The sequence below is a fragment of the Chrysemys picta genome, chromosome 22 (assembly GCF_011386835.1).
Source record: "Chrysemys picta bellii isolate R12L10 chromosome 22, ASM1138683v2, whole genome shotgun sequence".
NCBI classification, from domain to species: domain Eukaryota; kingdom Metazoa; phylum Chordata; order Testudines; family Emydidae; genus Chrysemys; species Chrysemys picta.
Window position 1 is genome coordinate 2378595 of NC_088812.1, and position 27952 is coordinate 2406546.

At 47.2% G+C, this 27952-nt stretch overlaps 1 long non-coding RNA gene across 1 annotated transcript; it reads right to left on the minus strand.

The window, feature by feature from the left end:
- Positions 1–157: 157 nt before the first annotated feature.
- On the minus strand, positions 158–27952 carry LOC101947818 (uncharacterized). Its single transcript, XR_006173044.2, has 3 exons — positions 27816–27952; positions 27322–27378; positions 158–271 (listed from the first exon to the last, which is right to left on the minus strand). It is a non-coding gene; the product is annotated as an uncharacterized LOC101947818 (long non-coding RNA).

Below are 27952 nucleotides of genomic sequence, written 5' to 3' on the forward strand. Positions count from 1 at the left end.
GCTGGAGATTAAGGGACGCAGGACAGGGAACAATGCAGGGCCTCACCTCAGCAGAGACTGTGTCAGCTCACGGTGATCCCAGCCCCTGTCAAACCAGCGTATGAGCTACCTGGATTCCTAACCAGTTTGGGTAGGGCAGTGGAAGTAACCTTCTTACCTTCCTGAGGGGCTGCAGTGATGAGATGGTAGAGGCCCAAAGTGAAACAACAGCCTCTACGTGTCCAAATGAACTTGCGTCATGTCTCTTTTAGAAGGCAAAGAAAAAGTATCACTGCAATAAAGAAACAACAATATCTATGTAATAAGCATTCCAGTTACTGCTGGCATTCTCCCCCTCTCTCTTCCTCCACAGCATCCTATCAACTACCCGTATCTTTCCAGGAATGTTGGCTTAGGGAGGAGCCTGCTCCAGTGATTAGAGCAAGGAACTCTGAATTAGTTCTTGTAGATTCTGTACCTGGCTCTACCATTGCCAACCTGTGGACAAGTCCCTCCACCTCTCTGTGCCACAGTTCCCCCACTCTATAAAATGGGGGTGGTAAGACTGATCTACCTCTGGAGGCGGGTCAGTGCGTGTTCATTCATTTTTGTAAAAGGCTTTGAGATCCTCATAGGAAAGGAACAATGGACACACAAAGTAGATAAAGTATCTGTCAAGGTGCAGTTTGAGAGAATGTCCTCAGACAGGCATGGGGAGGAGTAGCTACATAAGAATGGCCAGACTGGGTCAGACCAAAGGTCCATCTAGCCCAGTATCCTGTCTTCCGACAGTGGCCAATGCCAGGTGCCCCAGAGGGAATGAACAGAACAGGGAATCATCAAGTGATCCATCCCCTGTCGCCCATTCCCAGCTTCTGACTAACGGAGGCTAGGGACACCATCCCGGCTGATAGCCATTGATGTACCTATCCTCCATGAATTTATCTAGTTCTTTTTTGAACCCTGTTATAGTCTTGGCTTTCACAACATCCTGTGGCAAGGAGTTCCACCGGTTGACTGTGCGTTGTGTGAAGAAATACTTCCTTGTGTTTGTTTGATACCTGCTGCCTATTAATTCCATTGGGTGAAATGTTAGTGCTCTTTTGTCATTCGCAGCACATCCATCTCAGAAATGTGGTTCTCTGGAGGAACTGGGAGGTCCCTTAGGGCAGGTCGACACTTCAAAAGCTGCAGCGCTTTAGTGAAGACTGTACTACGCCAACGGGAGAGCTTCTCCTGTCTGCGTAGTTAATCCACCTCCGTGAGAGGCAGGAGCTGTGCCAACAGGAGCAGCTTCCCATCGACACAGCGGGGGTTAGGTCGGTATAACCGGTATATAGGTCCGTGGATTTTTCACACCCCTGAGTGCCGTAAGTTTGCGGTAGAGACCTGGCTTTAGGGCATGTCTGCACTGCAGTTAGCCACCCGCGGCTGGCTTGTGCTGACTCGGGCTGCAGGACTGTTTAATTGCAATGTGAACTTCCCAGCCTGGGCCGCAGCCCGAGCTCTGGGATCCTCCTACCTGGCAGGGGTCTAGAGCCCGGGCTGCAGCCTGAACCTGGAAGTTTACACTGCATTTAAAGAGCCCCGCAGCCCGAGTCACCTGGCACAGGCCGGCCACGGGTTTTGAACTGCAGTGTAGACATACGCTCAGAGACAACGGAGCAGCTTCATATCATTGCCAGAGGGATTCTAGCTGAGGGCCATGGCCTCTGGACTAGCTGTGAGCTCCTCCCATGGCCAGCATTCCTGCACCATTCCCTACAGTACTTCCTGCTGGGAGAAGATGGAAGTGGAGTAGCAGGGACCTCCCCTCAGAGCTGGCGCTCCGACATTATTCTCTACAGCACCACCTCCTGGGAATGGAGGAGCTGTGAGTTTTATTTAGGTGTTTGTGCTGTGCTCATCACTGTAGCATCTAAGTGCCAGCTCCCCACAGCCAGCACCCTGCTGCACTGTCCACTTTAGTGCCTCTGTTGGGAGAGGCTGGGATTGCGGTAGCCAGGAGCACCCCTTACAGCCATCATTCAACTCTTACCTGCTGCTGGGAGTGGCTGTGATCACAGAGACAGCACCCCTGTTCCGTGCGCTGCAATGAATATCCCACCAGGCTGTAAGGGGGTAGAGGCCTTTTGTTTGAGAGTATTGTGGACAAGAGTTGCTTAACTATTTATTCAGTTAAGCACATTCTATGTATGTATTCAAGTCCTAATGCTCCAGTTAAAGTTCCTTATGTACCTGTATATGTCTTTCTATAAAGGAGATTATGGAGATGGAAGGCAGGAGAGGTCCAGAAGGGAAACAAAGGTATGTCAAAGAAAAATCAAAAGGAAGATAAAAGGCATGCCCGTGGCCTTTCATGCAAGGGCTCCATTCCTCAGTAGACAGCTGTGTTCACTTCACACTAGACAGTCCATCAGAAATGAATGAGAAGGGATAAGTGCCTGGGAGATTTGCAGGAGTTTGTCTAGACACAGCCTGCCTGCTGCAGTGAGTCACTGCATTTAAACATCCAGCAACCTTTTCATGTTGCTCGTTTTTAAATGCTCTTCTATAGGATTTCCTTCCCCCTCTCGATCCCCACCATGCACCCTTCACACACACACACACACACACACACTCACACACCCCTCAGCAGCTCTCTTCTTGAGCCAAGGGAGTGCAGACTGAATAAATCCAATAACCTTGGGAGATTTTCTTGCAGAGGAGGGATTATACAGTGAGACCCACATTATTCCCCCATTGCAGATATTGTCAGTAGGTTCTTCATATACATTGTGTGAGACGGTATGGGGGTGCTAATTCAAGCATCATATTAAATTCATGAGGGGCTTAGAGAATTAAGGGCGTGCATCCTTTCTGATCCACCCTCCCTCAGCTGACAAAAGAAAGAAAAGAAATCCCTGAGCCTGTGGGCCAGAAATAATTTGGCCCCCGGCAGATGAGGTCTGCAGAGAAGGAACAATGTCAAAATAAAACTCGTGCTCAGTTCTGCCCATGGTGATAACAATGTAAATCCTGCAGCGTTACCCTGAATTTACATTGGTGTAACTGAGAGCCCCAGTTTCTTTAACACCTGAAATTACTCAAAGGATTTTAAAGAACATTTAAATTTACTTTTCTTCCTTTTGGCTGTTTGTTTACTTGTTTGCACTTCACTCAGCTGGAGATGGTGCTAATAGGTTAGTTGGTTTCACTTTCTTGTCAGTTTCACTCTGTTTCTCCTACTACACTATACATCAATATATCACTGAGTTTTGGATCTCAGCAATTCAGGGGACAATTTAAACTGATAATACTAACAGTTTTCAATGATTTTTTTTTAAATGTCCTAAAAGTTTCATATGGCCTTGGGCCAGATTCTCCTTTCAGACCCATGCAGTTCCATGGAAGCCAGTAGGGTTGGGCAAAGTGTAACTGATAAAAGGATTTGTCTCGGCAACCAACAACAACAACAACAAAAATGTACACCCCCATTACAAAAATAATCCTTCTTTTATAGTTTCATAGGCATTGGTGTCCAGTGGTTAAAAGGGATAAGATAGACAACTGGGGACCTGTATTATAAACCCAGATTTGAGAGGAAGTGGATAGGGCAGGAAGCTGGGAGTTTGAACACTTTATAGCTGGAATGTAATCAGTCAAATTCATATTAGGCTATGTCCACATTACAGATATAGCGGCGGCAGCTATGTCAGCGAGAGAGCGTTTTTTCACACCCCTCAGAGACAAAAGTTTTTCCAACAAAAGTGCTAGTGTAGACATAGCCTTAGAAATAAGGTGCACATTTGTAACAAGGAAGGGGATTAACCATTGAAACAAAGTACCAGGATAGTGGCAGATTCTTCAGGTCTTGAAGTCTTCAGATCAAGACTCGATGCCTTCCTGGAAGATATGTTTTAGCCAAACACAAGTTACCGGGTTTAATACAGAAGTAACTGCATGAAATTCTGTGGCCTGCGTTATACTAGATGAGCTCATGGACCCCTCTGGCCTTAAACACTACTGTTCTATATACTCTGGTAGGGTATGTGGTCTAGTGGTTACAGCAAGGGAGGACAGGGAATCAGGACTGTTGAGGTTTGTTCCTGACCCTGCTGCTGACTTGTTGTGTGATCTTGAGGCAAACCTCTGTTTCTGTGTCTTCAAAATGCGGATGTTAATATTTTACTTGCCGACCTCACAGGGAAACTTAATTAAAGAATGTTCATAATGTGCTGTGAGATCTTTGGATAGAAGGTGCTGTTGAAATACAAAGACGTTGCCTCGGCCTGGCACTGGCAAATTAATACCAAGGGAAGAAAAGCCAGCATCATATTCAGATAACCTAGGCTTAGGTCTTTGTTATTTTTGCAGATGGGTCTGTGCATGTGTGTGAATATGTGGGAATGGGGGCTATGCATGCTGAGGCATAACTGTCGCTTATTACATAGCTTATCAGCGTCTCATTGTTAGGTTGGGATCCCTCTGCCTTTTTGTTGTCTCCATCTGTTGTCTCCTGTCCTCCCGTATGTTTTCACTAGGAAAAAAGCTGTTTTCTGACCATGTGTTAGCTAACACGCAGTAACTAACGAGGTAAAATCCAAGTGAAGACAAAGTAGTTTGCAGTTCTCACACGAGGTCAAGGTGAAGACTCCATGGGAACCTAGAAAACATCTTTCTTCCTAGAGAAGACAAGGCTTTAGATTGTAAGATATTCAGCTCAGAGACATCTTTTATTTATATTTGTGTGGCACCTAGCACAATGGGCACTACCACACTACACATAAACATACTAAACATGTATGCATGCATGAGAGGGACAGGCAAGCTACCCTCGCTATGATTCCTACTCCCCAGCCCTGCTATCACAGGCTCTGAATCTTGGTCTCATGATAGTGGATCGAAGACTGGGGGGAACTAATTGCAGGAAACAACGTAACGCCTTCTCTCCAGCAATGACAATACATTGCACACCCTCTCCTCCAAATAAGCTGGAGGCAAAAAGAAACCTCCTTGTCAGGGCCCAGTCTCTCCCTCCCTCCCGATTGTGTCTCCTGAATGTATAAGGTGATTGGGAACGACACCACCTGTGCAGTAATTTAAACTAGGATTAAAGACAATCTAAAATCCACTTGATATTGATTTCAAAAACCTAAACAACAAACTACATTTTGGTTGGGCAAGCCGCCATTTTAAAATCAAACTCCCCCACCCCTTCTTCTCTGCTTTGATAATGCAAAGATGCAATCAATTCCCCAGCCACTGACTTTTTGAGCCACAGCTTTGAAGCTCACTGTACTGTCTGTTTCCTTTTAATACCTCCATGATGATTTACTCCCCCATCCCTGTGATCTTCTCCCTGGCAGTGACGGGAGGGGCAAGGGCACGGCATTATGGCAGGTTTTTTCAGAGCACCATCTGAATTAAGAGGTGGTGATTTGGGAGACAGGTTATTGCGAGACAGGCAGATTAATCTGCAGGGAGGCCCGGGGCCCTGCTGGGATTTGCCTATCATGCTGATAGCCATCCCCATTAATTTATTCAGCTCTGACAGCAAATTAGAAAGAAAGTAAGGAGCTTAGGGAAGGCATCCGGCTCGGTGCCCCAATTACATACAGGTCCCTATTCCAGCCAGCACTGACATGGTGAGAAAAGATACGGAGATGGAGGAAGTCATGTCTGGTTCCACGTTAGGGAATGGGTATAGCTGGATGTAGAAAGACAATGCTGACATTTGTCTCGTCATGTAGGCTTGCATCCCCCAGCGCTTTTCTTGTCCCTTCACATCCCAGAATGCTGCCCTATTGTCCTGTTTCAGTAACTCTAAAATCAGACCCTCCCGCATCACCCCGGGAAGCTGCCCTGGACTGCTGCCATGTCATAGTTATCTACTGCAAACTTCCCCCTTCAACCCATCCAAAATGCTCCCAGCAAAATCAGTTTCCCCTCTCACTGCTCTGATCCGCAACTGCAACAGTTTCCTTTATAACTCAGTTCCCGCTGATATCTCAGCTCTCCCATTTTCTCCACTCTAGTTTTACAGGTGGGAAACCTGCAGCATAGAAAGAGACACAGGGAGTCAGTGGCAATCAAGAAAGGCACCCAGAAGCATTTCCATGTTGATCTGCTCCACTCTGTGTCTGAACTGTCATACAGGGGATTATGTTTCTTATCTGTGTCTGTGCTAAGCTACTAGGGGCCAGTGCCTATGTCTCCTTGTGCGTTCTGTGGAGTGCCAAATGCATTGGCTGTTTTTAATTACTGGGCATGTAATGTGGGTACTTGGGTGCCTAGTATCATGAGTAGAACTGGGTGTTCTGAATGATGTGCTCAGATTTGACAATTGGACCCATTGGGCTTGATTCTTCTTTCAGTTCCACCATGGTAGTCAGTGTCATCGCACAGGTGTAACAAAGAGCAGAATTTGGCCCTCAATGTACAAATTGCTCTTGCTATTATTGAACAGAGCTAAAGGTACAATGCACCTATGCTGCAATTAGTTGCTCCATCCACAGGACAATTAATTCTAGTTCCTTGTTTCACTCTCTGTTTCCTTAATCCCTGCCAGGCCCATGTTGTAAGAACATAAGAATGATAATACCGGGTCAGACAAATGGTCCATCTAGCCCAGTATCCTCTCTTCCAACAGTGGCCAGTGCTAGATGCTTCCAAGGGAATGAACAGAACAAGGCAATCATCAAGTGATCAATCCTCTGTTGTCCAGTCCCAGCATCTGGCATTCAGAGGCTCAGGGACACCCAGAGGATGGGGCTGCATCCCCAACCATCTTGGCCAATAGCCATGGATGAACCTATCCTCCATGAATGATCCAGTTAAGTTTTGGTCTTCACAACATCCCCTGGCAATGAGTTCCACAGGTTGACTGTGTTGTGTGAAGAAATACTTCCTTTTGTTTGTTTTAAACCTGCTGCCTGTTAATTTCTTTAGGTGACCCCTGAAAGTCCAAGTAAATTATACCCAATGGATCACCTTAGTCCATGTTTGTTGACCCCCTCAAAGAATTCTAATAGAGCGATGAGACATGATTTTTCTTTACAAAAGCTGTGTTGACTCTTCCCCATATATCATGTTAATCTATGTGTCTGACAATTCTGTTCTTTACAATAGTTTCAACCAATTGTCTGGTACTGAAGTTAGGCTCACCAGCCTGTAATTGCCAGGATCACCTCTGGAGCCTTTTTTAAAAATTGGCATCACATTAGCTATCCTCCAGTCATCAGCAAGGAAGTGATAGATTACATACCACAGTTAGTAGTTCTGCAATTTCATATTTGAGTTCCTTCAGAACTGTTGAGTGAGTACACCTGGTCCAGGCGACTTATTACCATTGAATTTATCGATTTATTCCAAAACCTCCTCTACTGACACCTCAATCAGGGGCAGTTCCTCATATCTGTCACCTAAAAAGAATAGTTGAGGTGTGGGAATCTCCCTCACATCCTCTGCAGTGAAGACCAATGCAGAGAATTCATTTAGCTTCTCTGCAACAGTCTTGTCTTTCCTGAGTGCTCCTTTAGCACCTTGATCATCCAGTGGCCCCCTGATTGTTTGGCAGGCTTCCTGCTTCTGATGTACTTACAACATTTTTTGCTGTTAGTTTTCGAGTCTTTTACTAGTTACTCTTCAAATTCTTTTTTGGCCTGCCTAATTATACTTTTACACTTGACTTGCCGGTGTTTATGCTCCTTTCTATTTTCCTCAGTAGGATTTGACTTCCAAAGGTCAAATAAGGTTTATATCCTCCAATTAAGCACATAAAGATTGCTTTTAATGGCCTAATGCAGAAGAGACCGAGCCTTTTGTGTGTCTGGTGGACTCCGTGGGGAGGGAAGAATTGATGAATAGAGAGTACAGTTCCTTCGAGTTTGGAGGACTAGGATATCTGAGATTCCCCCTGTAGCCACTGCACTGGTCCCTGGGGAGTCTAGCGAGGGACTGGATCCAAACTGCTTAGCCAAAAAACAAACAGACCACAGCCAGGTTCCTTGGATTTATGGACCCCGCTAGGAAAACCAGCACTAGTCTGTTTGTGTGTATGTGACTCAGCATGTGTCTTTGTTATTGTGTGAGTTTTGTTGTTATATGTGTCAAGCTATCTAGATGTACGTGTGTGTGCTATGGTGAGAACATCTCAAGTTACATATCTTTGTTACTGTGGGTTTTTTGTCTCAGTTTGTGCGTCTGTTATTGTGAGAGTTTGTGTATCCCTGATATTGTGTGCATGCAGGTGTGTGTGTCGTGAGATGCTCTCAACTTTCATGTCCCTGTTACTGGATGTATTACCCTGATTATAAGCATGTGAGTTTATCTCAGTTTATGCCTCTGTATTATTGTGTGTGTGTCAGTTTGTGTGTTGCTGTTATGGTGTGGTTGTGTCTTCATTTGTACATCGCTGTTATTTTGTTGGAGCATCTCAGTGTACATATCTGTAGTAATATCTATGTGCAGGCCTTGGTGTGTGCATCTACATTGTTGTGTCTTTGTGTTTGTGTGTTTTGTATCTATGCTGTGTTGTGTTTGTGAGTGTCTCAGTGACTGTGTTACTGTATGTCTGTGTGCTTGTGTTTGGGCATAGGTCCATGTTACTGTGTGTGATTTGTGTCTGCATTCTGAACAAATAGCTTCTGTTTCCCATTCATCATCCGATTTCCACACTTCATTTCTCTATCCTCAGCCTTCTTTCCATCTGCTTTTTGGAAACTTCTGTGACTCAAGAGAAATTATAGTTCTCACAGTTGCAAGCAGGAAGTCAAGGGCTGTCTAGCTTAAGAATTAAAAGCATCAGCTGATTTGCCCTCTGGGAGTCTGGGGGATGGGCACCAAATGCACCGTGGGGAAATGAGGAATGGGTGAAACAAGGGGAAGGAAAGAACAGAGATTATTGGAACGACAATGTTTTTTCCTGAGCTTGACCTCGGCAGCTCCTGCTTGTAATGGGGACTGTCAGAGCCATTACTGTCTCGTATCTTTGTCCTGGAAGCTTTCCCTGGCTGTGAATCTATCAGCCGCACGGGCTGAGTTCATCAGACATGCCCGGGCTGCGCCCATCGCTCCCTAGATGCAGCTTTGAGTCTTCTTCATGAATGCTAACGTATCACCTCGGGGATTATTAACCCTTCTGGAGAGAGAGCCCTTCCCGCAGACAGGGCAACTTCCCCAACGCCCCCATTCCTCTGGCGTGGCTGTGGCTGGATCTGCACTGCAGCTGTGGTTCCTTTGCAGAGCCGGGGGGGGGGGGGGGGGGGGGGGAGGGTTGATTATTTTTAGACAGCATCCCTGCATTTCACAAGCTGTCATCTTTATTTTATATGATGTTTCCTCCCGCTCGGCTCTGTTCTATCAGGCCAACTGGAGCATCTCAATGACGTCTTGTCTGCTCTGGCCATGCTGTGCTCGGCCACGACAAGCACAAGGAACAGCTCAGGGCGGGGGGGGGGGGGGGGAAAGAAAAGAAAAGGGACATCTTGATCAATGGAGCCATTAAGCAGAGCCCCCTAGGGGTGGAACTAGCAATCTGCAACATGAACACCCGCTGCCCCAGCCATCACACTCTCCCCCACCGTGTGGACCTGATCCAGAGCCCATAGGAGTCAGTGGAAAGACTTTCATTGACTTCGGTGGGCTTTGAATCAGGCCCTATCTTCACAGCCTCCTGAGGTGGAGCTGCCATGAAAGAATGCTTTCACTTCTCTGGCAAGAAATGCTGGCCAAGGTATAAAAGTAATAGGACTGTTCCCTTCTCTCGCATCTCCCAAATAAGCATCTCAAAGCACTTTACAAACATTCATGGATGAAGCTACACAGTTCCCCCGGGAAGCAGGTCAATATTATTATTTCCATTTACAGAAAGGAAACTGAGGTGGCTTGTCCCGCATCACATGGGAAGTAGGTGGCAGAGCTGGGAATAGAACCCAGGAGTCCTGTCTCCCAGTCTGTACTCTAAACATTAGATCACACTCCCTCCCGAAACCAAGAGTACAACCTGGGAGTCTTGACTCCCAGTTTTCTGCTCTAACCACTATACCACTGCCTCCCAGAGCAGGGACTAGAATCCAGGAGTCCTATCCCCCAGCCAGTGCTCTAACCACCAGACCACACACCCTCCCAGAACCAGAAGTAAAGCCCAGATCTCTTGACCCCTGCTCCTGTAACTGAACCACAAAGCCACCCTCCTCTTGTTGCACGTAACGAGTATGACTCTGACCTCACTGACGATGGTGTAAATCAGGAGTAACCCACAGGAACACAGGAATTGCCGGACTGGATCAAACCAGAGGTTCATGTAGGCCAGAAGCTTGTCTCTGACTGGCTGTTCGGGGGGAGATGCAAGGATCCCTGCTGTCACAACGCTGAAATAACCTGTCCAGAAAGCCTCTTCCTCACTGTAATCTCCATTGGCTGGAGCTTGCAGGATACTTGGCTTTTTGCTTTATTTATTAATATTTAATCTTTATTCCACTAAAACTGGCACGACTGAGAAGCAAGCCTGCCACGGTCAAATGTGAACACCGCACATAGAGGGAGAGAGACAGTGAGGCTGTTAAGAAAACATCTCTCCCCCCTCCGCCCATCCCCAAGCCTGCCAGTTAAAATCTAGCTATCAGGGAATAAAACACAGTCCAATGTGGCATATATCGTTTATACCACCCTGTGCTTTTATCCACTCTGATCTCGACCATGATGCATACTAATCCATTCTCCCTTCACCCACTAGAGTGATGGGAGAGAGAGAAGAAACTGGGTCCTATACATCCCATTCTTCCTCTCCCCACTTAAGGGGTGCAAGATTGTGCCCTTGAAATTCTTACCTTGTGGCCGCCAGTATCCAATTTGCAGTGAGAACTACGGTATGGTCTAGTGACCTGTGCATGGTATTAGGAACCAGGAACATCTGGGGTTCTGATCGTGACTCTACCACTGCATGGCCTTGAGTAAGTCACTTCCCCTCTATGTGCCTCAGCTTCCCCATATGTGAAACAGGGCTAATAATACTAGAAGGGAGGGCTGAGGGCATGTTGCCTTTCCTGCTGCAAGAGGAAGTGAATGGACCATCCTGGCTGCCTCTTTGTGATGCAAGTTGCTTTCCCTTCTTGTCTGGAGATGGGCAGAGCAAACCAGATGACCAGTTGTTTGTGCTTAAGACCCTGAGAATAAACCCACAGTGTCCCACCCCTCCCCAGACGCTCTGGGCTGTATCTAATCTACCCACTGCTGTGCCTCTCTGCTTTCTGCACTAACGAAATCAAGCAACTGCAGCACTGAGAAAGCCGGACCAATAATTGAAGCAGATTGAATACGCAGGGTAAAAGGGTAAAGCCGGAAGGGTGTGCCCAGCTATGCAAGGCTAGCCGTGCAGTATTAATGGACAAAGAGTGCATTAAAAAACCAACAACACACAATCTGCCTCTTTAAACTTGGAGATCAAAATCAGAGCAAGGGAGAGAGACACAGGGGAAATAAATCTCCTTTATTAATTATAAATCAGATACATATTGTGCCCAGCTTCATTCCGCCAGGCCTCACTGCTGCACGTACTTCAAACCAAGCTCCTTAAACATTAATGCCGAGCTTTTTGAACCTCTTGTGTTTTTCAGATGTGTAGGGCCAGAACAGGACAGAGTCTGCAGAAATCACTGCGTTTCCTGTCCCAAGGTCTGGCTGCTTTTTATGCTGTTAATTTCCATGAGTAACCTTCTCCCTATTCCCCCCACCTCCAGCCATGCTCCTGGACCTCCCCCAACCCCCAGTGTGTTCTTCCCCAGGACTTGGCGTCTGTTTCTGCTACTCAGTGCCATGTTGAAGGTACACCAGCAATCTCCTGCTGGTGGTGGCCGTGCTCCCTTGTACAGCTCTACTCTGCAAAAGCTGGCTTCTACCCAACAGTGTGAGCTTTTCGATAGCAGCTCCAGGTAGGGCAGACTTCTTCACAGAAGTCCCTAGCCGAAGCCAACCAACTGCAGTGTTGTGAACTCCTTCACAACAGTGCCCCATCTATGCCAGCCAGAACTCTGCCATGTCCAAATTAACTAAGGACAATGAAACAAAAGTGATTTGCCCAAGGTGTACCAGAGCCCAGGTTTTCCGACTCCCACTCCTCTGCTCTGACAACCAGCCTACAATGCTTCTTCAAGCTGGGAATGGAACCCAAGGAGCCCTGTCTCCCCCATCCCCTAACCACTATACCAAATTCCTTTCCAGAGCCAGGAACAGAACCCACTTATCAACCCCTGCTCTAACCACTTGGGAACATGTTTTCCAAGAACAGGAAAATAGATTTGAGGAATCTCAGCTCCCAGCCACCCCTGCTCCAATCACTAGATGACAATTCCTAAATAAAATAAACCTTGATCCCGCTGCCACACCGTCCTTTCACCCCAAACAGTATAAAGCAAGATCCACCCCCTTTAATCCAGTTTTACAAATCAGTGTTTCTCCTTACTCCATTCTGGGACCAATTCATTTTTAATGCCTTTAGGTAGGAGTTCAGCAAGCTGAAGCTACCAGGACCTGCAGCAAAGCCCACTCTTACCCTGCCGTCTGATTGGCTCATGGTGACATAATGGTGTTTATAGTTAAGCAATAAACCTTAAAGGGGCCCCCAAGAAAAAAAGTCTCAGAAAGGCAAATAATGGCCACTTTGTTTGTCAGTAGCTGGAGAGACCACAGCAGCATCACCCCCTCCCACTGAAAAGTTATTGATATCCCATTGCGAAGCTAAAGAGCCTTCCTAGGAAAATAGAAATTAAAGTCATTTAATGCAAAAAAACCCCTAAAACTGAAACAAGCTCAGTGCAGCCATAAGCAAAGCCCAGACCTTTCAGTTCGTTCCCAGGGCTTAGGCTGCTGTCAAACAGCTCTGAGCCAACCAAGCCTGCTGGGTAATCCTATGGAAATGAGCCACACCAAGCCCCTCCCACTTTGAATTCCTAGATTCCCTGGTGCCACAAAGTAGCCCTCCCTTCATTCGGCCTCCATCACTTTTTTTAAAATAGTCAATCAAATACAAAAGCATAGGGTGGAGTGCTAGGCTCCCAACCACTCCTTGCTCCTCCCCCTGGCAATCAGAAGGAGCCCAAGTGCTGTCACATTTAGGGCATGCTAGAGGGCTAGCATGGACCAGTGGCTAGTGCAGTGGGGTTCTATATCTGCCAGCTTGTACCGAAGCCTCCTCCAAAGGAGCTAGCAAGGGTGTGTTCTGAAGAGATACAGGCACGTTTCCGGCGGTTTTAGTGCAAATGGTGTGAGAGCATGAAGTTTAAACACGTCACAACCAGTATCAGACCTGCTGTGTAAACTTGCTTCCCTGTGCTTCAGTTTCCCCTCCCAACCTTTGTCTAACTAGGACTTGTCTACACAGCAAAGTTATACTGGTATAAGATAGGATATGAATTTAAACCACTATAGTTCTGTCAGTATAAACTCCCTGCCACTCTCATTCTGGAATGAGCGAGTCCATATGGGGAGTGATACTGGTAGTACTACAGCAGTTTGACTATAGCCGTATTACTGGAAAAAATTCCTGGGTAGACAAGTGCTTAGGCTGGAAGCAGTTTGAGGCACAGTTTCTTGCTCTGTATTTCTCAGTGCCCAATGGGGCTGTAATCTCCGATTAGGTCTCTGGACTTTATTGCAATACAAAAGAATATTGCTGGGAAGGCCAGTCTTTTTATGGTGCAAGGGCCACCTCTTTGCACAGGCCTTCTCACAGTAATGGAACTGCGGCACAACTCAGCAACAGTCTGCTGGAAGGAACACAACCATCTGTGTGATCCCCCTTGGACACAGAGGTGGAGAGTTTAAATCAGATTGTAGCCGGAACGTCATGCAGTTTTGTATATATGATACCTAGTCCATGATGATGGTGGCATTAGATACATAGCCAGGCACAGACAAGAGGTTCTCCAGTGTGTAAGCCACCCCTGCAGTGAAGATGGTTATTCTCAAGGGTCAATCATGGCTGATCAGCCTTGAGTCATCGCACAGAATAGCAAGACACTACCCCAGGGTGAATAGTCATTGCTTTGCATGGTCGGTTACCCCCTGTCCTGGATTGATCTTCTTAGCATAGACGATTGCTGCCATTCTTTGCAGCTCTGGGTGCTCTCACACCGGGTTGATCTGGAAAGTAATTCTTTGGTCCTCTGGGCCAAGTGACCCTTTGGTGCTATAGTTGGTCACTTCTGGGTGTTGCAGATGGTCACTCCTTGGAGTACATGGCCATTCTTTTGCATGGCTAGGTATTGCCAGGAAAAAATGAGAGAGGCGGGATTTTGCGGGAGAAAGGCCCACGAGCCATGCCCTGCAGCTGTGGGATAAACAGAGCTGTGTTGCTCTCCCTCTGTGTCCCAGCCTAGTTAGCAGCACTGGGAGCTGCCAGGCAGACAAAGGCCCCCATTGTGGCTGGAGTGACAGGGGATTGAGTGGTACTGCTTGCATCTCTTAGCACCCCGAGCTACTCACATGTCAGCTCCCAGCACCTGCACTGAGGGGAGGGAGGTCACGGGCTATTATAGCTTTGGGATGCATCTCCTTGCTTTGACACCTGTTATAGCTGTTCTCCCTCCAGCCCCATCCCAGCTCCTCCCTTGTCCTGTAACGCCATCATTATATGCATTTTGAACAGACCCATCTCTAGGGTGTTCCCTGTCTCCTCTTTCCCTCACACACTCCCTCCCTTTTTCTGTCTCTCTCATCGCAAACACTCCCATCTAAGTCTCCCTCCCCCTCACACTGTCTCTTTCCATCAGACACACCTTCAGTCAGGCACCGCTCCCTGTCTTGCTCTGTCTCCTCCACACTCCACTCCCTTTCTTTCTTTCTCTGTCACACACATTCCATCCCTGTGTCTGTCACACACATGCACTTCACACTGTCAGCCTCTTCCCTATCCTGTGTCTCCCTCCTCTCTTCTCTGTGTCTATCTAGCTCTCTCTCTCTGCACATTCCCTCCTTCTTTTTCTGCCTCTCTTCCCTTCCCTGTCTTGGACCAGCTCCCTTCATTCTCTCCATACAGCACAGAGGAGCGCTCCACGGCTCTGACCCTACAGACTCACTTGCTCTCCTTGTCACAAGAGAAAGCAGCTCGTATTTCATGGAGCACAAGGTCTTTTTATCTTGGCCGTGTTACGACGTGCTCTGGACAGTTGCACGTTTTGCAGAGTGTTTTATTGGCTCTTCTCCTCCTGGCTGTTAGACACATTGTTCTGCTTTTTTCAGTAGTGAAATAGGAGCATGTACTGCTTTCCAGCATGAGCCTCAGCCTCTCCCCCACCCCAATCTAATCTCATGAAAAGTTATTTATAGGCATCGATTTTTTTGGCCTCTTTCCCCATTTCCTCTCTTATGTGAAGCCATCCAGCAAGGAAACAAATCCCCAGCACAGAACGTCTACAACATAAGGAGAATGCTGTTTAATTAGTTTCCAAACTCGGGGGGGGGGGAGGGGCTTTCTCATATTACGTACAGTGCCTAGTCTGATGAGGCCCAGATTTCAGCTGGGGACCCTGGGCAGGCTACTGTAATAAAATAATTAACTAACAACAGATTTCAACTTGGGAGCGACCTAATGAGGATACAATAGGGATCAAGCTTAACTTAGGTCCAAATCTTGAACAATCATGTGGTGGGTTCTCCGTCACTTGAAGTTTTAAAATCAAGCCAGGATGTCTGTCTACAAGAGATGCTCTAGCTCAAACAGACGTTATGGGTTTGATGTAGAAATTACTGGGTGAGGTTCTCTGGCTGTGTTAGGCAGACGCTCAGACTAGATAATCATAATGGTCCCTTCTGGCCTTCATATGACCTCTCAACCCAAATCCTCGGAACATAGGACTGGAAGGGGCCTTTTGGGTCATTGAATCCAGTCCGCGGCTATATCACTGGCAACTCCATCATATCATCCCATTCATAAACTTATCAAGCTCCATCTTCAAACCACTTAGGTTGTTTGCCCCCACTGGTGGTTAGAAACCTTCTTCTAAACCTTGACCCCAAAATCCTGAACCCCTGAATCTTCACCTGGAAATCCAAAACAACTCCTCTCAGCCGTCACCCCCTCCCCCCACTCAAACCAATCACTCTGAATCTCCACTCTGAGGTGGGAGCCTTTTTGCAGTGTTGAAAGACATTTGGATTCCTCCTATTGTTTTTCATTCTTATTGCTGACTCTCTGCGCAGTGAAAAAGTCCTTGGGATACAGGATCTATGGTCAGAGCCAGGCTGGAGTATACATAAATGCCAATCTATGCTTATCTAGTCTGAAAGAATTCATTTCAAATGCAAAACCAATGTCAAAAAATATCAGAAGTAAAATGATTGTATGTTACCACCATTGTGTTCAGATTCAACTGTGTTTCCCTGTATATGTGTATTTGTGTATGTGTGTGCAACTGTGTATTCCTGAGTGTACGTGTTATGTCAAGTGCTATCAGTGAGTGTGGGTCTACATGCATGCCTGTATGTGTATTTGTGTAAGTGTCTATATGTCAAACTGTATTTGTGTTTCTGTGTGTCAATGATAGTGTATCAGTGTCTGTGTGATAGTGTGTGTGTGCCTGCATATCTCTGTTACCGTGTGTCTGTACATGTGGGTGGGTGACTGTGTGCCTGTCAGACTGTATGAGTATGTCTGTGTGTGTATGAGACTATGTAATCTGTATGTGTGTGTGTGTGTGTGTCTGCTTGTCGAGTGCCTGAATGTGTGAGTGTGTGTGAGGTATCAGACAACTTCTGAAACTGGCAGAGTCAGCCACCAGAAAAAAGAAAACCCTGTCTCTTTAACAGTGCTCTGTGGGCCTCCAATAAGGGGCCATTTTTCCTTTTTATAGTGAATTTCAGTGGGTGTGTTCCTTTAAGTAAACCTCTTGGAGCTATAAATAAAACTCAAAGGAGCAGTAATTGTAGGTCTGTGGAGAGGCTGAGCTCCAGACCCCAATTTCAGTTCCCCTCGCTGAGATTAATTCACCATGGCAGGCTCCCTGCTCAAAATAAAACCCGGAGCACTGGGCAGGGGCTCAATTAAAAGGCACCAAAAAGACAAAAAAATCAATTTGGAGGCAGCCAAATTCTCCATCCCCCCGCTCCTTCCCCCCCCCCGCCAAATTAGACTCCTCCCAGTTACTGGAAGTTACCAAAAGAATCCAGGCTCAGCTTGGATTTTACATTGAACGAGGAGGTTTCTCATCTCTTCTGGCCTGTAAGTGGGGTTGGGTGGGGGTGGGGACCCCTCTCCATGTTAGAGAAGGCAAAAATTGGTGGCACAAACCCTGGTTTGATTTTCTTGAGTTGGGGTGGCACAGGATGGTGGGGGAGGGGGAAGATAGGTGCTAAAAGGGTGACTTCTCTGACAATATATGACCCCGCAAAACATGGCGCACAGCCTGTCTCCCTGATACACTAAAAGGATCTTGGCTCCTCCTGCTTTAAACGCTGGCTGAATTTCTGCAAACAGGACACAAGGTATCCTTGCTGGTGGGAGGGGAAAAGAACGTTTTTTCGCTGACCTCCATGATTTGCAGAGCCCCAAGATGTGAGGGGCCGGGGAATCAGGGTGGGAGCGCCCCACTGTCTCTGACTTTCAGAAGAATGGGCTTGACCATGAGCTGCATGTCTTCCCAGGGGGCCCCATAAAAGGGAAGACCCAGAGGAGTTTCTGGTGTTGCTTGTGCTTGGAGGCAGGCTGGGAAAATTCATCCCTGCTGTAGCTCCCTCAAAGTCAGTGGAGTTACAGGAGGGATGAATTTGGACCACATGGTTCCTTGATAAATGAATTAATTATTTCTTCATCGATCTGCAGTCGGGCTGGTGTCTGTCAGAGAGGGTGGGAGCTGACTGCACCAGCCCAGATATGGAGACCTACCTAGCTAGACAAGGACTGTCATTTTCTCTGTTTGTACAGCATGTAGCCTAATGGGGGCCCCAACTTGGTTAGCCTCTAGGCGCTACTACTGCATAAAGGTTAAATAATAGTGTCACCTCCCTGGCTTCCATTTAGTTTCTCATGGGAATACACACACTGACACTTCCTCTGGTCATCATAACCATCCCCAACAAATCAAAGCCTACCCAGAGCTGATGAAACCGATTCTGGAGGTTGTGGCGATTTCCCATAGTGCAGTGGGATAATGGATGGGACCTTTGGTCTCCCCTACCCCTTTCTGCTGCAGCTAATTGTTTCTGAGCCAGGCAGAAGTAACGGATCAACAATTCCTTCCCATTTCTCTTGGGTTTATTCCTTGTGGACAGGGTAAATTTTACCCTGAACTTTCTTTCCTTGTGTTGTCTTTTATTTAAACCCCCAGGGGAGAAGGCTGGTCTTGTGTTCTGTTTGTGAACAGAATCTTTCCTTCCCTAAGCGCTGGATCAACATGTATCCTATAGAAAAGCGGGAGCAACAGGGTCACTTTATCTTCAGACAGAATAGAGACTTTGTCTCCATCCAGCAACTTTCCTCCAAATTCAGAAGGAATACTCTCGCTTGGTTCTTTCTTTTTGGTTGGGAATAGAGTCGATGCCCATTCTGAATTTTGATGGCTCGTTCCATTTATACTGGGGCAATCCCAGGCTTTCTCAGCACTCTCTAACTACATTATTCGGGGCTCTCTAGCCTCCCCAGAATATGAACATTATTTGAAAGACTATTTAACTGCTCTAAAAGTAACCTGGAATTGGATTAACGTCATCATGGCATTAAAAGAGTAATAATGATAGATTACATTTCTCTAGTGCGTTTTATTCTAAAGAATCCCAAAGCACTTTACAAAATCTTATCTATCCATCCATCCATCCCCATACAAACCCCCTTCTATTGATCTGTCTATCCCCACTCATACCGCCAACTAGCCAGCTAGCTAGCTGTCCATCCCCATACATACTGCTTGCCTACCTATCTATCTGTCTATCCTCACACAGTCCTCTTCTAATCACTAACATGTGTGTGTCTGTGTTTGTGTGTGCGTTTATACATACACATACAGAGAGATCACTACCTCACTGAAATGCAGCAGTTTTTTACAGCAATGTCCATATTTGTTTAGTGTGTAGGACAGGGAAGGAAGAAGAATTTTCTTTCCCACCCAGCCTGATTCAAAACACAAGGGACTGAATTCATCTTTGGTGCAAGTGAAGCCAGTGGAATGAATAAATTTGGAGAGTTATTCAGGGATGTTTCCTGGGTTATTAAAATAACCATCCACTGCACTAATTTAGATAGAAAACACAAGATCCTGCAAAGCACATCAGTGGAACCACAACATTTTGCTGCTGCTGACACTGCAAATGCCACTTTCACCCTCGTTTTTAAAGAACAGTAGCAAGCCCTATAATTATCTGAAAGATCAGAAGAAGATCCGGTAGCAATATAACAATTCCATGACCACCTAGGATTTTACAGTCACCACTGTGCTGCACAGCTGGGCTACTCAGAACTTCACAGCAACAGTGGAGATAAATCTCAGGACATCATGCTCCAAACAGCACAGGTGGACTACCACTTGAACGAAAGGAGAATCACTGCTAGCTGTCAGCAGTGCAGGGTCCATGACTCACAGCTGAGCAGTTCTGATTCCATCCAGAGAAGGGCACAGAAGTCAGTTCCTCACAATATTAACCCTCATTCCATGCAGCCATCTAAACAAGCTCTGTACAGGGACACAGCATAAACTCTTAGAAAACCCATAGCTGACTTTTAGAAAGGGACCACGGTCTTCTGGTTAAGGCACTGCAGTATGACTCAGAAGATATGTGTTCAGTTCCTGCATCTACCACGGACACCCTGTGTGACTTTGGGCAAGTCACTTTATCTTTCTGGGCCTCACTTCCCCATCTGTAAAATGGAGACAATGGTCTTTTGTTGTTGTCGTCTGTCATCTACATAGGTGGTAAGCTCTTCGAGGCAGGGATTGTCTCTTACGATATGTCTGTGCAGGTCCAGCAAAATGGAGTTGTGGTCTCTATGCACTATTGATTCACAATGAGACTTAGGCTCTTAGGTGCCTAAGTGACTTTTGAAAATGGGACTTAGGTGCCTAAGTCATTTAGGTGCTTTTGAAAATTTCAAACCAGATCTGAACACAGACCCTTTAGAAATTCCCCCACCCCCAAATGCGGAGCATGTACTCTCTGATCCATCCTTCACACCTACCCAATTCCCCTTGAAAAGTCCAGAGACAGGAGATACCAGCCTGTAGCCTAAACCCTCTTGATTTCACGGCCTGCACTCAGTGGGAAGGGGAAGCCTGGCCTCGGCTAATGCATGCACTTCAATACAGCCATGTCACAGTTTAACTTTACTTCTGATGGGAGCAAATTCCAGAGGCGAGGGTCTGCTACAAAGCACACCTTAAGAACATAAGAACCACCCAGACTGGGTCAGACCAAAGGTCCATGTAGCCCAGTATCCTGTCTTCTGACAATGACCAGTGCCAGGTGCCCCAGAGGGAATGAACAGAACAGGGAATCATCAAGTGATCCATCCCCTGTTGCCCATTCCCAGCTTCTGGCAAACAGAGGCTAGGGACACCTTCCTGCCAGACTTCCACAAGCTCCAGGCTAGAGGCCGTCAGAGCAATGCTAGCAGCCTAGGTGGCCCTAAGATAACGAGGGTCTAGACCACCTTGAATAGCACCTGGAAGATCATGGGCTGAGCCTGGAATACAAGTATTCCCCATGGGCAGAAAGGGAGCAGCACATTCTTAGTCCTGCCACGAGTGCAGGGGACTGGACTAGACGCCTCTTGAGGTCCTTTCCAGTCCTAGGAGTCTATGATTCTGCACTAGCTTCCAAGTGGCCTTTGGGCATAGCCTCAGGTAGAACATCTGGCAGCCCCTCAGTTTTCAGGTCTCCTTAATTGGCCCCAGTGTGATGAGGACCTTCAGAGGCTCTATGTGCCACATTGCGTGCCTCCTTCACTGCCATCCCCAAGCGTAGGAGAGCTCCTAAAGGTGTAGGATGCAGTGACTTGCCCAAGTTCACACAGCCAGTCAGTGGTGGAGCCAGGAACAAACTGGCTCCTCATCTAACCACTAGACCCCCCTCCTCTCCCAGGGCTTGGAATAGGTTGCGAGAGTCCTGGCTCCCAGTACATGCGCTAACCACTAAATCCACGCGCCCTCCAGGGACTAGGAATAGAAATAGCCAGATATCCTGAATCCGAATCACAAGCTCTATTGCACAAAAGGCAATTAGGAGCCCATATCTCACTGAAAGTCACTGGACACCTCACTCCCATTTGTGCCTTCCCTCCTTTCCCCAGATCAATATTCTCTCCCATTCCTGGGAATAGAACAAAGGGATACCGAGGAGCAGACCCTCTAACCACTAGGCCACACTCCCTTTTAGAGCTGGGAATAGAAAACAGAGATTTTGACTCCCACTCATATGCTCTAACCATTAGACTCCACACCCTCTCAGATTACATGATATGAGCAATCACTCGCCAGTTCAATTTTGTTTTTTGAAATCGAATCTTCGAAGTTACACAAAGATTTGGGGAGTGGTAAATAATGAAGAGGACAAGTCACGGATACAGTGATCTGGATTGCTTGGTAAACTGGGCACAAGCAAATAATATATGTTTTAATACAGACAAATGTAAATATATACATCTAGGAACGAAGGAGGTAGGCCATATTTAAAGGCTGGGTGACTCTATCCTGGGACTCTGGTAAAGATTTGGGGTCATGGGTAGATCATCAGCTGAACCTGAGCTCCCAGTGCAATGCTGTGGCCAAAAGAGCTAATGCCATCCTGGGATGCACAAGCAGGAGAATCTTGAGTAGGAGGAGCAGAGAGGATATTTTACCTCTGTATTTGGCACAGGTGCAACTGCTGCTGGAATCCTGTGCCCTGTTCTGCTGTCCACAATTCAAGAAGGGGGTTGATACATTGAAGAGGGGTCAGAGAAGAGCCACGAGAATGATTGAAGGGTTAGAAAACCTGCCGGATAGTGATAGACTCCAGGAGCTCAATCTATTCATGTTAACAAGGAGAAGGTGAAGGGGTGACTCGATCACAGTCTATAAGTATCTACATGGGGCACAAGTATTTAGTAATGGGCTCTTCAGTCTAGCAAAGAAAGGTCTAACATGAGCCTATGGCTGGTAGTTGAAGCTAGACCAACTCAGACTGGAAATAAGGTGCACATTTTTAACACTGAGGGTAATTAACCACTGGAACAATTGACCAAGGGTCATGGTGGATTCATCACTGATAATTATTAAATCAAGATGGTTTGTTTTTTCTAAAAGATCTGTTCTGGGAATTATTTTGGGGCAGGTCTCTAGTCTGTGTTATACAGAAGGCCAATGGTCCCTTCTGGCTTTGGAATCTCTGAATAGATTAGCAAAGCAAATCTGTCATTGATGGCAAAGTTCTTGGGTTTTTTTTGCAACACTCAGTCTTGTTTCTTTTTAATTGTGTGAATTTTGAGCTGCTGAAAGGCGCCAGATTTACCACCCTGCAGGCTTAGGGACAGCCTGGGCAGCACCCATCACATGCTGCTACCTGAGGGTGCCTCAAGCCCGATCTGGGGCCCACCTCTCAGTGGAGTAATGTTCCTCCTGGTAAAGAAGAACTAGAGTCATCTGGGATGAGTATAAAAGAGATTCTTTATTCAGACTGTGGGATACAGACAGACCCTGTGGTTCTCTCTGGCTCCCAGCCTGTACTGCCTGGTATCAGCACACAAGGCTTCCTAGGGAATAGACTGCTGGGTATACTACTGGGGGAGAGGATAATTCAGTCAACGGGGGGGCCTCTTAGGGACAACTGCATGGTGGGTTGTAACCTTTCTACACCGAGCAGAACTGAGAGCCAGCAAATCTACATCACACCAGCTGCCAACCAGCCTTCAGATTTCTGTCACTCCCAACTTAGGCTGGAACAAAAGCAATACAAGAGGATACAAGGCCCTATAGCCCAGAGGCAGGCAGACCTGCTTGACTCAAACAATTTCATAAACATCCAAAAAGATTTTCTCCCCATCCCCCCTTTCATCTGTATGAACAAGCCCGACACCAGGAGAAAGGACTTTGCAAGCCAACTTTCTGATCCCCTTAAAGCAAGGTCTGGCGACAAGCTGACACCACCGTAATTATAGTGTTGGGAGTTGCGATGCTGTAATTGATGGGGAGAAGCGCCATCAGTGTGTCATCTCCTTGGAAGAAAGTTGTGTTTAAATAAAGGATAAAGGCAGTGTCCTCAGTTGCATTGGGACTGAGTCTCCATTTGCCCTTCACCTCGTGCAGTCATTTACATCAGGGCAAAAGTGAGTGCAAGGTCCAGATCAGAACAGGGGTGTTTTGACACCCATTTTGCACTGGTGTAATTCAATATACATGGTGCAGGGCAAAGGTCAGTATCATTATTCCCATTTTACAGATGGGGGAATTGAGGCACAGAGAGGTGAAGTGACTTGCCCAATGTCACCCAACAGGCCATTGGCAGAGCAGGAAAGAGAATCCAGGCCTACTGAGTCACCGTCCAGTATTGTATCCACTAAGCCAAACTGCTTCTCTCAGCATGAAATGGTGCCTTTGACTAGGTGAGCAACACACATTTAGCGGGTAGCAGCCAAGGAAGGGAGCCTGTAGAAATGATTGGCTAAATCCCAGTGGGGTGTTAACGACAGTTGTAACTCTGCTGGAGTCTGTGTGGTTGCACCTGCTTAGACCAGGGCTGAACTTGGCCCTGTGCTCCTTGGGCGGGTGTGACAGACTCATGGGAGTTCAAGACGGACAATAACAATACATAGCTCTTTACAGAGTACTTTTTCATTCCTAGATCTCAAAGCTCATGAAAGGAGGTCAGTATCTTTATCTCCGTTTTATAGGTGGGGACAATGTGCACGGGGTGAAGTGGCTTGCCCAAGGTCAGGCGGCGGAATAGAACCCAGATCTCGTCCCTAGGCCATACTGCCTCCCATAGAAAAAAGAACTGTTAGGGCCCATCTCCCTGTCTGTTGGAGGATTGTTCCCCCACCAGCACACAAAGGAAACCTCTCTAGCTGGGAGCGACTCAGAAGGGAGGGATATAAATCAAGCTAACGAGATTAACACAGATGAATAGAGCATGTCCTGTTGCACAGTCTGTTCCTCAGTGCTTTGTCTAGTTGAGTTTTAAGGGCCACATTCCCAAAGGGCCTTCTTAATGGTGCCTGCAATATATTTGCCACTACAGTCCTTTGCACATGCTAATCACATAGGGGCATGCTCAGCTATCCAACTGTACCTGCAGCTAACCAGTTTGGATACAGACATGCTTGGAAATCCAACAGGCAGGAAATAGAAATAGGAGACTATTTGAATATTTGGTCCTATGTGGCTCTAATGATGGTATGATTCATCCCTCTTTTAGTTTCACAGCCCTGCATTTTGACCTAGTGAGAGCATGGAATTCAGGTCAATCCTAGGCCTGAGAATTAGGACTCGGGTCTATTCCCAGCTCTTGGAGAGGAATGGAGTCTAGTGGTTAGAGCAGTTGGAGCTGAAAGTCAGGATAACTGGGTTCTATTCCCAGTTCTGGGAGGGCAGTGTGATCTATTGGTCAGGGAGAACAGAGACTAGCAGTCTGTTCTTGCCTTGCCCACTGACTTGCTGTGCTACCTTAGGTCAATTGATTCTGTTTACCTTTCTGTGAAATGGGGAATAATGATTCCCACATCATGTGCGCTGTGGGGTGAGCCTTAGTGGTTTAATGGTGGTGAAGCTCATTGAGACGCTCCGGGGGAGGGCTAGGACATCTTTATTGGGGAGGCCATATTCCGCCTTTGCAGAGAAATGGACTTGACCCCTGACCTCCAGACTGAAACAGGCAGACAGTATTGATCCAGAATGAGACCTTCCTGCCCTTAAGGATTCCAGAGAAGGGGATGGAGGGGCTGGCATCTATTAAGAACGGGCTCTTGGTCTCCTCCAGACTCTCTGTCCTTCCTCTTCCAGATCTTCTCCTTCACTCTGTAAACGTGCTCATTGTTTCCCATTCATTAACACCATGAAGGCCTGTCTACACTTACATTTTATAGCGCTCTAACATGCTGGCTCGGGGGGGGGGTGAAAAATCACCCCCTGGAGCGCAGCAAGTTTGAGCGCTTTAAAGCGCTCGTGTGGACAGACTCCAAGCGCTGGGAGCTGTGCTGCCAGCCAGCGCTCGGAGCTATTCCCCTCGTGGAGGTGGATTACCAGGAGCACTGGGAGAGCTCTCTCCCAGCGCTCGCACATGACCACACTCACACTTCAAAGTGCTGCCACGGGAGCGCTTTGAAGTTTCTAGTGTAGACGTAGCCTTAGACTTCCACGTCATTTGCAGATTCAGAGCCTCCCTTTCTCCAGGATCAGCCTCTCCCGCCCCTCCCTTCTGCCTCCCTCTTCTCCACAGCTGCCTGGCAGTGCAGCCTCTCTCAAGCATGTCTCCTTACAAAGCCAAGCAAAACGTAAGAGCTAGCAGCACCCCTGGCACATCGGAGCGCCAGTCTGTATGGGCAAATAGCACCCTGCAATGGAAGCTACATCAGCAGGGACAGGTATTGAAACGGTGGTAGCACAATAAGCACAGGCGAGACCTATCCCTTACTCCATGCATAAACGAGGCTCCATACTTGTATGCTCTTCCATGCTGCAGGATCCCAAAATGTTCAGCAGACTAGAGGCCAGATTCTGATCTCACTTATACCAGTGCAAATCCAGAGTGACTCCTCTGAAGTCCACAGAGTTACTCCTGTTTTATACTGGTGTCACTAAGATCAGAGGGTCCGATGCTTCTCTCATGGCATTTTACGCTGGTGTAACTACACACTGACTTCATTGTAGTTACTCCTGATTTACCCTGGTATAAGAAAGAGCTGAGGATCAGACCCATCATTTGGCCATAGCTGTCTCTGACATAGCTACAGATGAAATGATATAGATTACTATCGCTACGATCTATCTGTGATTGTAAACTTTTCAGGGACAGGGCTTTTTGTCTTTTGTTCTGTGTTTGTACAGTGCCTATCATGTTGGGTTTCTGGTCCCTGACTGAGGTTCCACAATATAGATAATATTGTCAGTAATGGTCATAATAGAAATTGATTACATGATAGATTATGGGGCTGGTTCTGATCTTACACCAGTTTTGCATTGGTTACTAGAGTTACTCCCGATTGACACTGGCATGACTGAGGTCAGAACCAGGCCCTGTCTATCTGTCTAGGTTACATATACAGTCCCCATAAGTGTAGTATTACAACCTTACCCCTGTATCTACCTATGACAAAAATAAATGATGCCTTGAAATCCTCCCCAGTTCACTGACCTGCCACCCTTTATATCTGATCCTCACTGTATGTGAAGCCTCTCTAACTGAGATGTGCAAAAGGACCCTCCAGGTGACTGAGGGTCCAAGCTATCAGCTGTGGAATTGATGAGAGGACTTCCCTAGCTGGAGTTCATTCCCCTTGTCCTCCCCCACCTCTGGAGGTGGCTAGCACTAAACCATCTCTGCTCAGGGATGGTTTTTATCACTGCCTCTACCATGTTTTTTTCCCATTTGACTTCTGGAATGTACCAGGCTGGACCAAAGACAGTCAATTTCCCCTTGATTTTCCCTATAAAGACTGGCCCAGACCCTCAGTTGGGATAACGCAGCATAGGCCATGGAGCTCTGGCTGTTTGCACCCTTTAAGGATTTGCCTTTTTGCATCCCCTTCCCATTTGATCAGTAAAATAAAAAAACCAAACCATGGCCATGTCTCTTACCCCCTTCATTCCAAAGGGCTCCCACCAACTTTACCATCCATTAGAAACATCAGTTAATACCTACACGGCATGAGAGAGACACAGCCTGCAATATATTAGCGTGAGATCAAAGGAAAGGCTCTCTCTCCCCAGCAGTCAAGGGGGGGTGTGCCCACCCCTAGCTCCTGCACCTTCCCGGCATCACAGGCCGGCTCCCGCCGGAGCCAGACGAGGGGAAAGATCTTCGCTTTCCCCTCCTGCCCCACCCTCCAGGCTGGAAAGAAGAGTGGCGAGGGAAGCCCAAGGACTGCTGCAAAGAGGGGAGTGTCGCTCTTGACCTCTCCAAGATCGCAGGGAGACTTCCGAGGAGCTGATGGCTGTAGAGACAAGGAGGAGCTGTCTCGCTCTCTCTGCTCTCATCGAACTGATCAGTAGGAAAGGGCTCGCTGAGGGGAGCCCAAAGCAAGAGGAATGTCTCCTACCAGCTTCAAATCAGCCAGGGACTCAGGAGCGGTGGGGTGAGGCCGGGGGGCGTTGCAGGCATTGGGGACCTTGCAGTCTGAAGCCACGCTTCCCTCACGGTGGGACAGCCACACAAAGCTTTGTAAAGTAAAACAAACCCGCTACTTACCGGGTCTAGCTGCTCGGAGCCTGGGTCTCCCCGGCTGTCGGGCTGCAATTTCGGTAGCTGCAAAATTAATAACAATAAGAGTCAAGAAAGCGGAGTGGACATGGGCCGTTTTCCCGGCGGGGTGGGTGTGTGAATGTGGGGATCTGGACGGAAACATCTTTCTGTTGTGCATTTCCAGGGCTCCCCCCCCGATGCTGCCTGTCTCTCTCCGTTCTTTGCTATAGTTCCCCCATCGCTTTTCATTGATGTTGTTGTTGCATTTCTCGGTTAATTGGAGCAAAGGGGGGGGGGTCAGGAATCTGGGGGAAGGTTTGGAAAAAGGGGAGAGGGGTTAAAAAAATCCTTGAATAGTCTTCGAGCCTTCCCCGAGCTCGATTCCCAAAGAGATGCTTTGGGTAGAACTGAAGGAGCAAAGCAGGCAAATCTTAGCTGCCCTTCCACCACCCCACATGCAACATCTCCCCCCCCCCCCAGCAAGATACTCAGATACTCACAGGTGGCGTTGAGGGTGCTGCTGTTGTAAAGGAGTGTGTGTGTGTGTGTGTGTGTGGTAGCCAGCTGTGTAACACAGAAGGAAGGAAGAAAAATAAATGGAGTGCTTTCTAATGAGATCTCCTTATTGTGCTCCTAC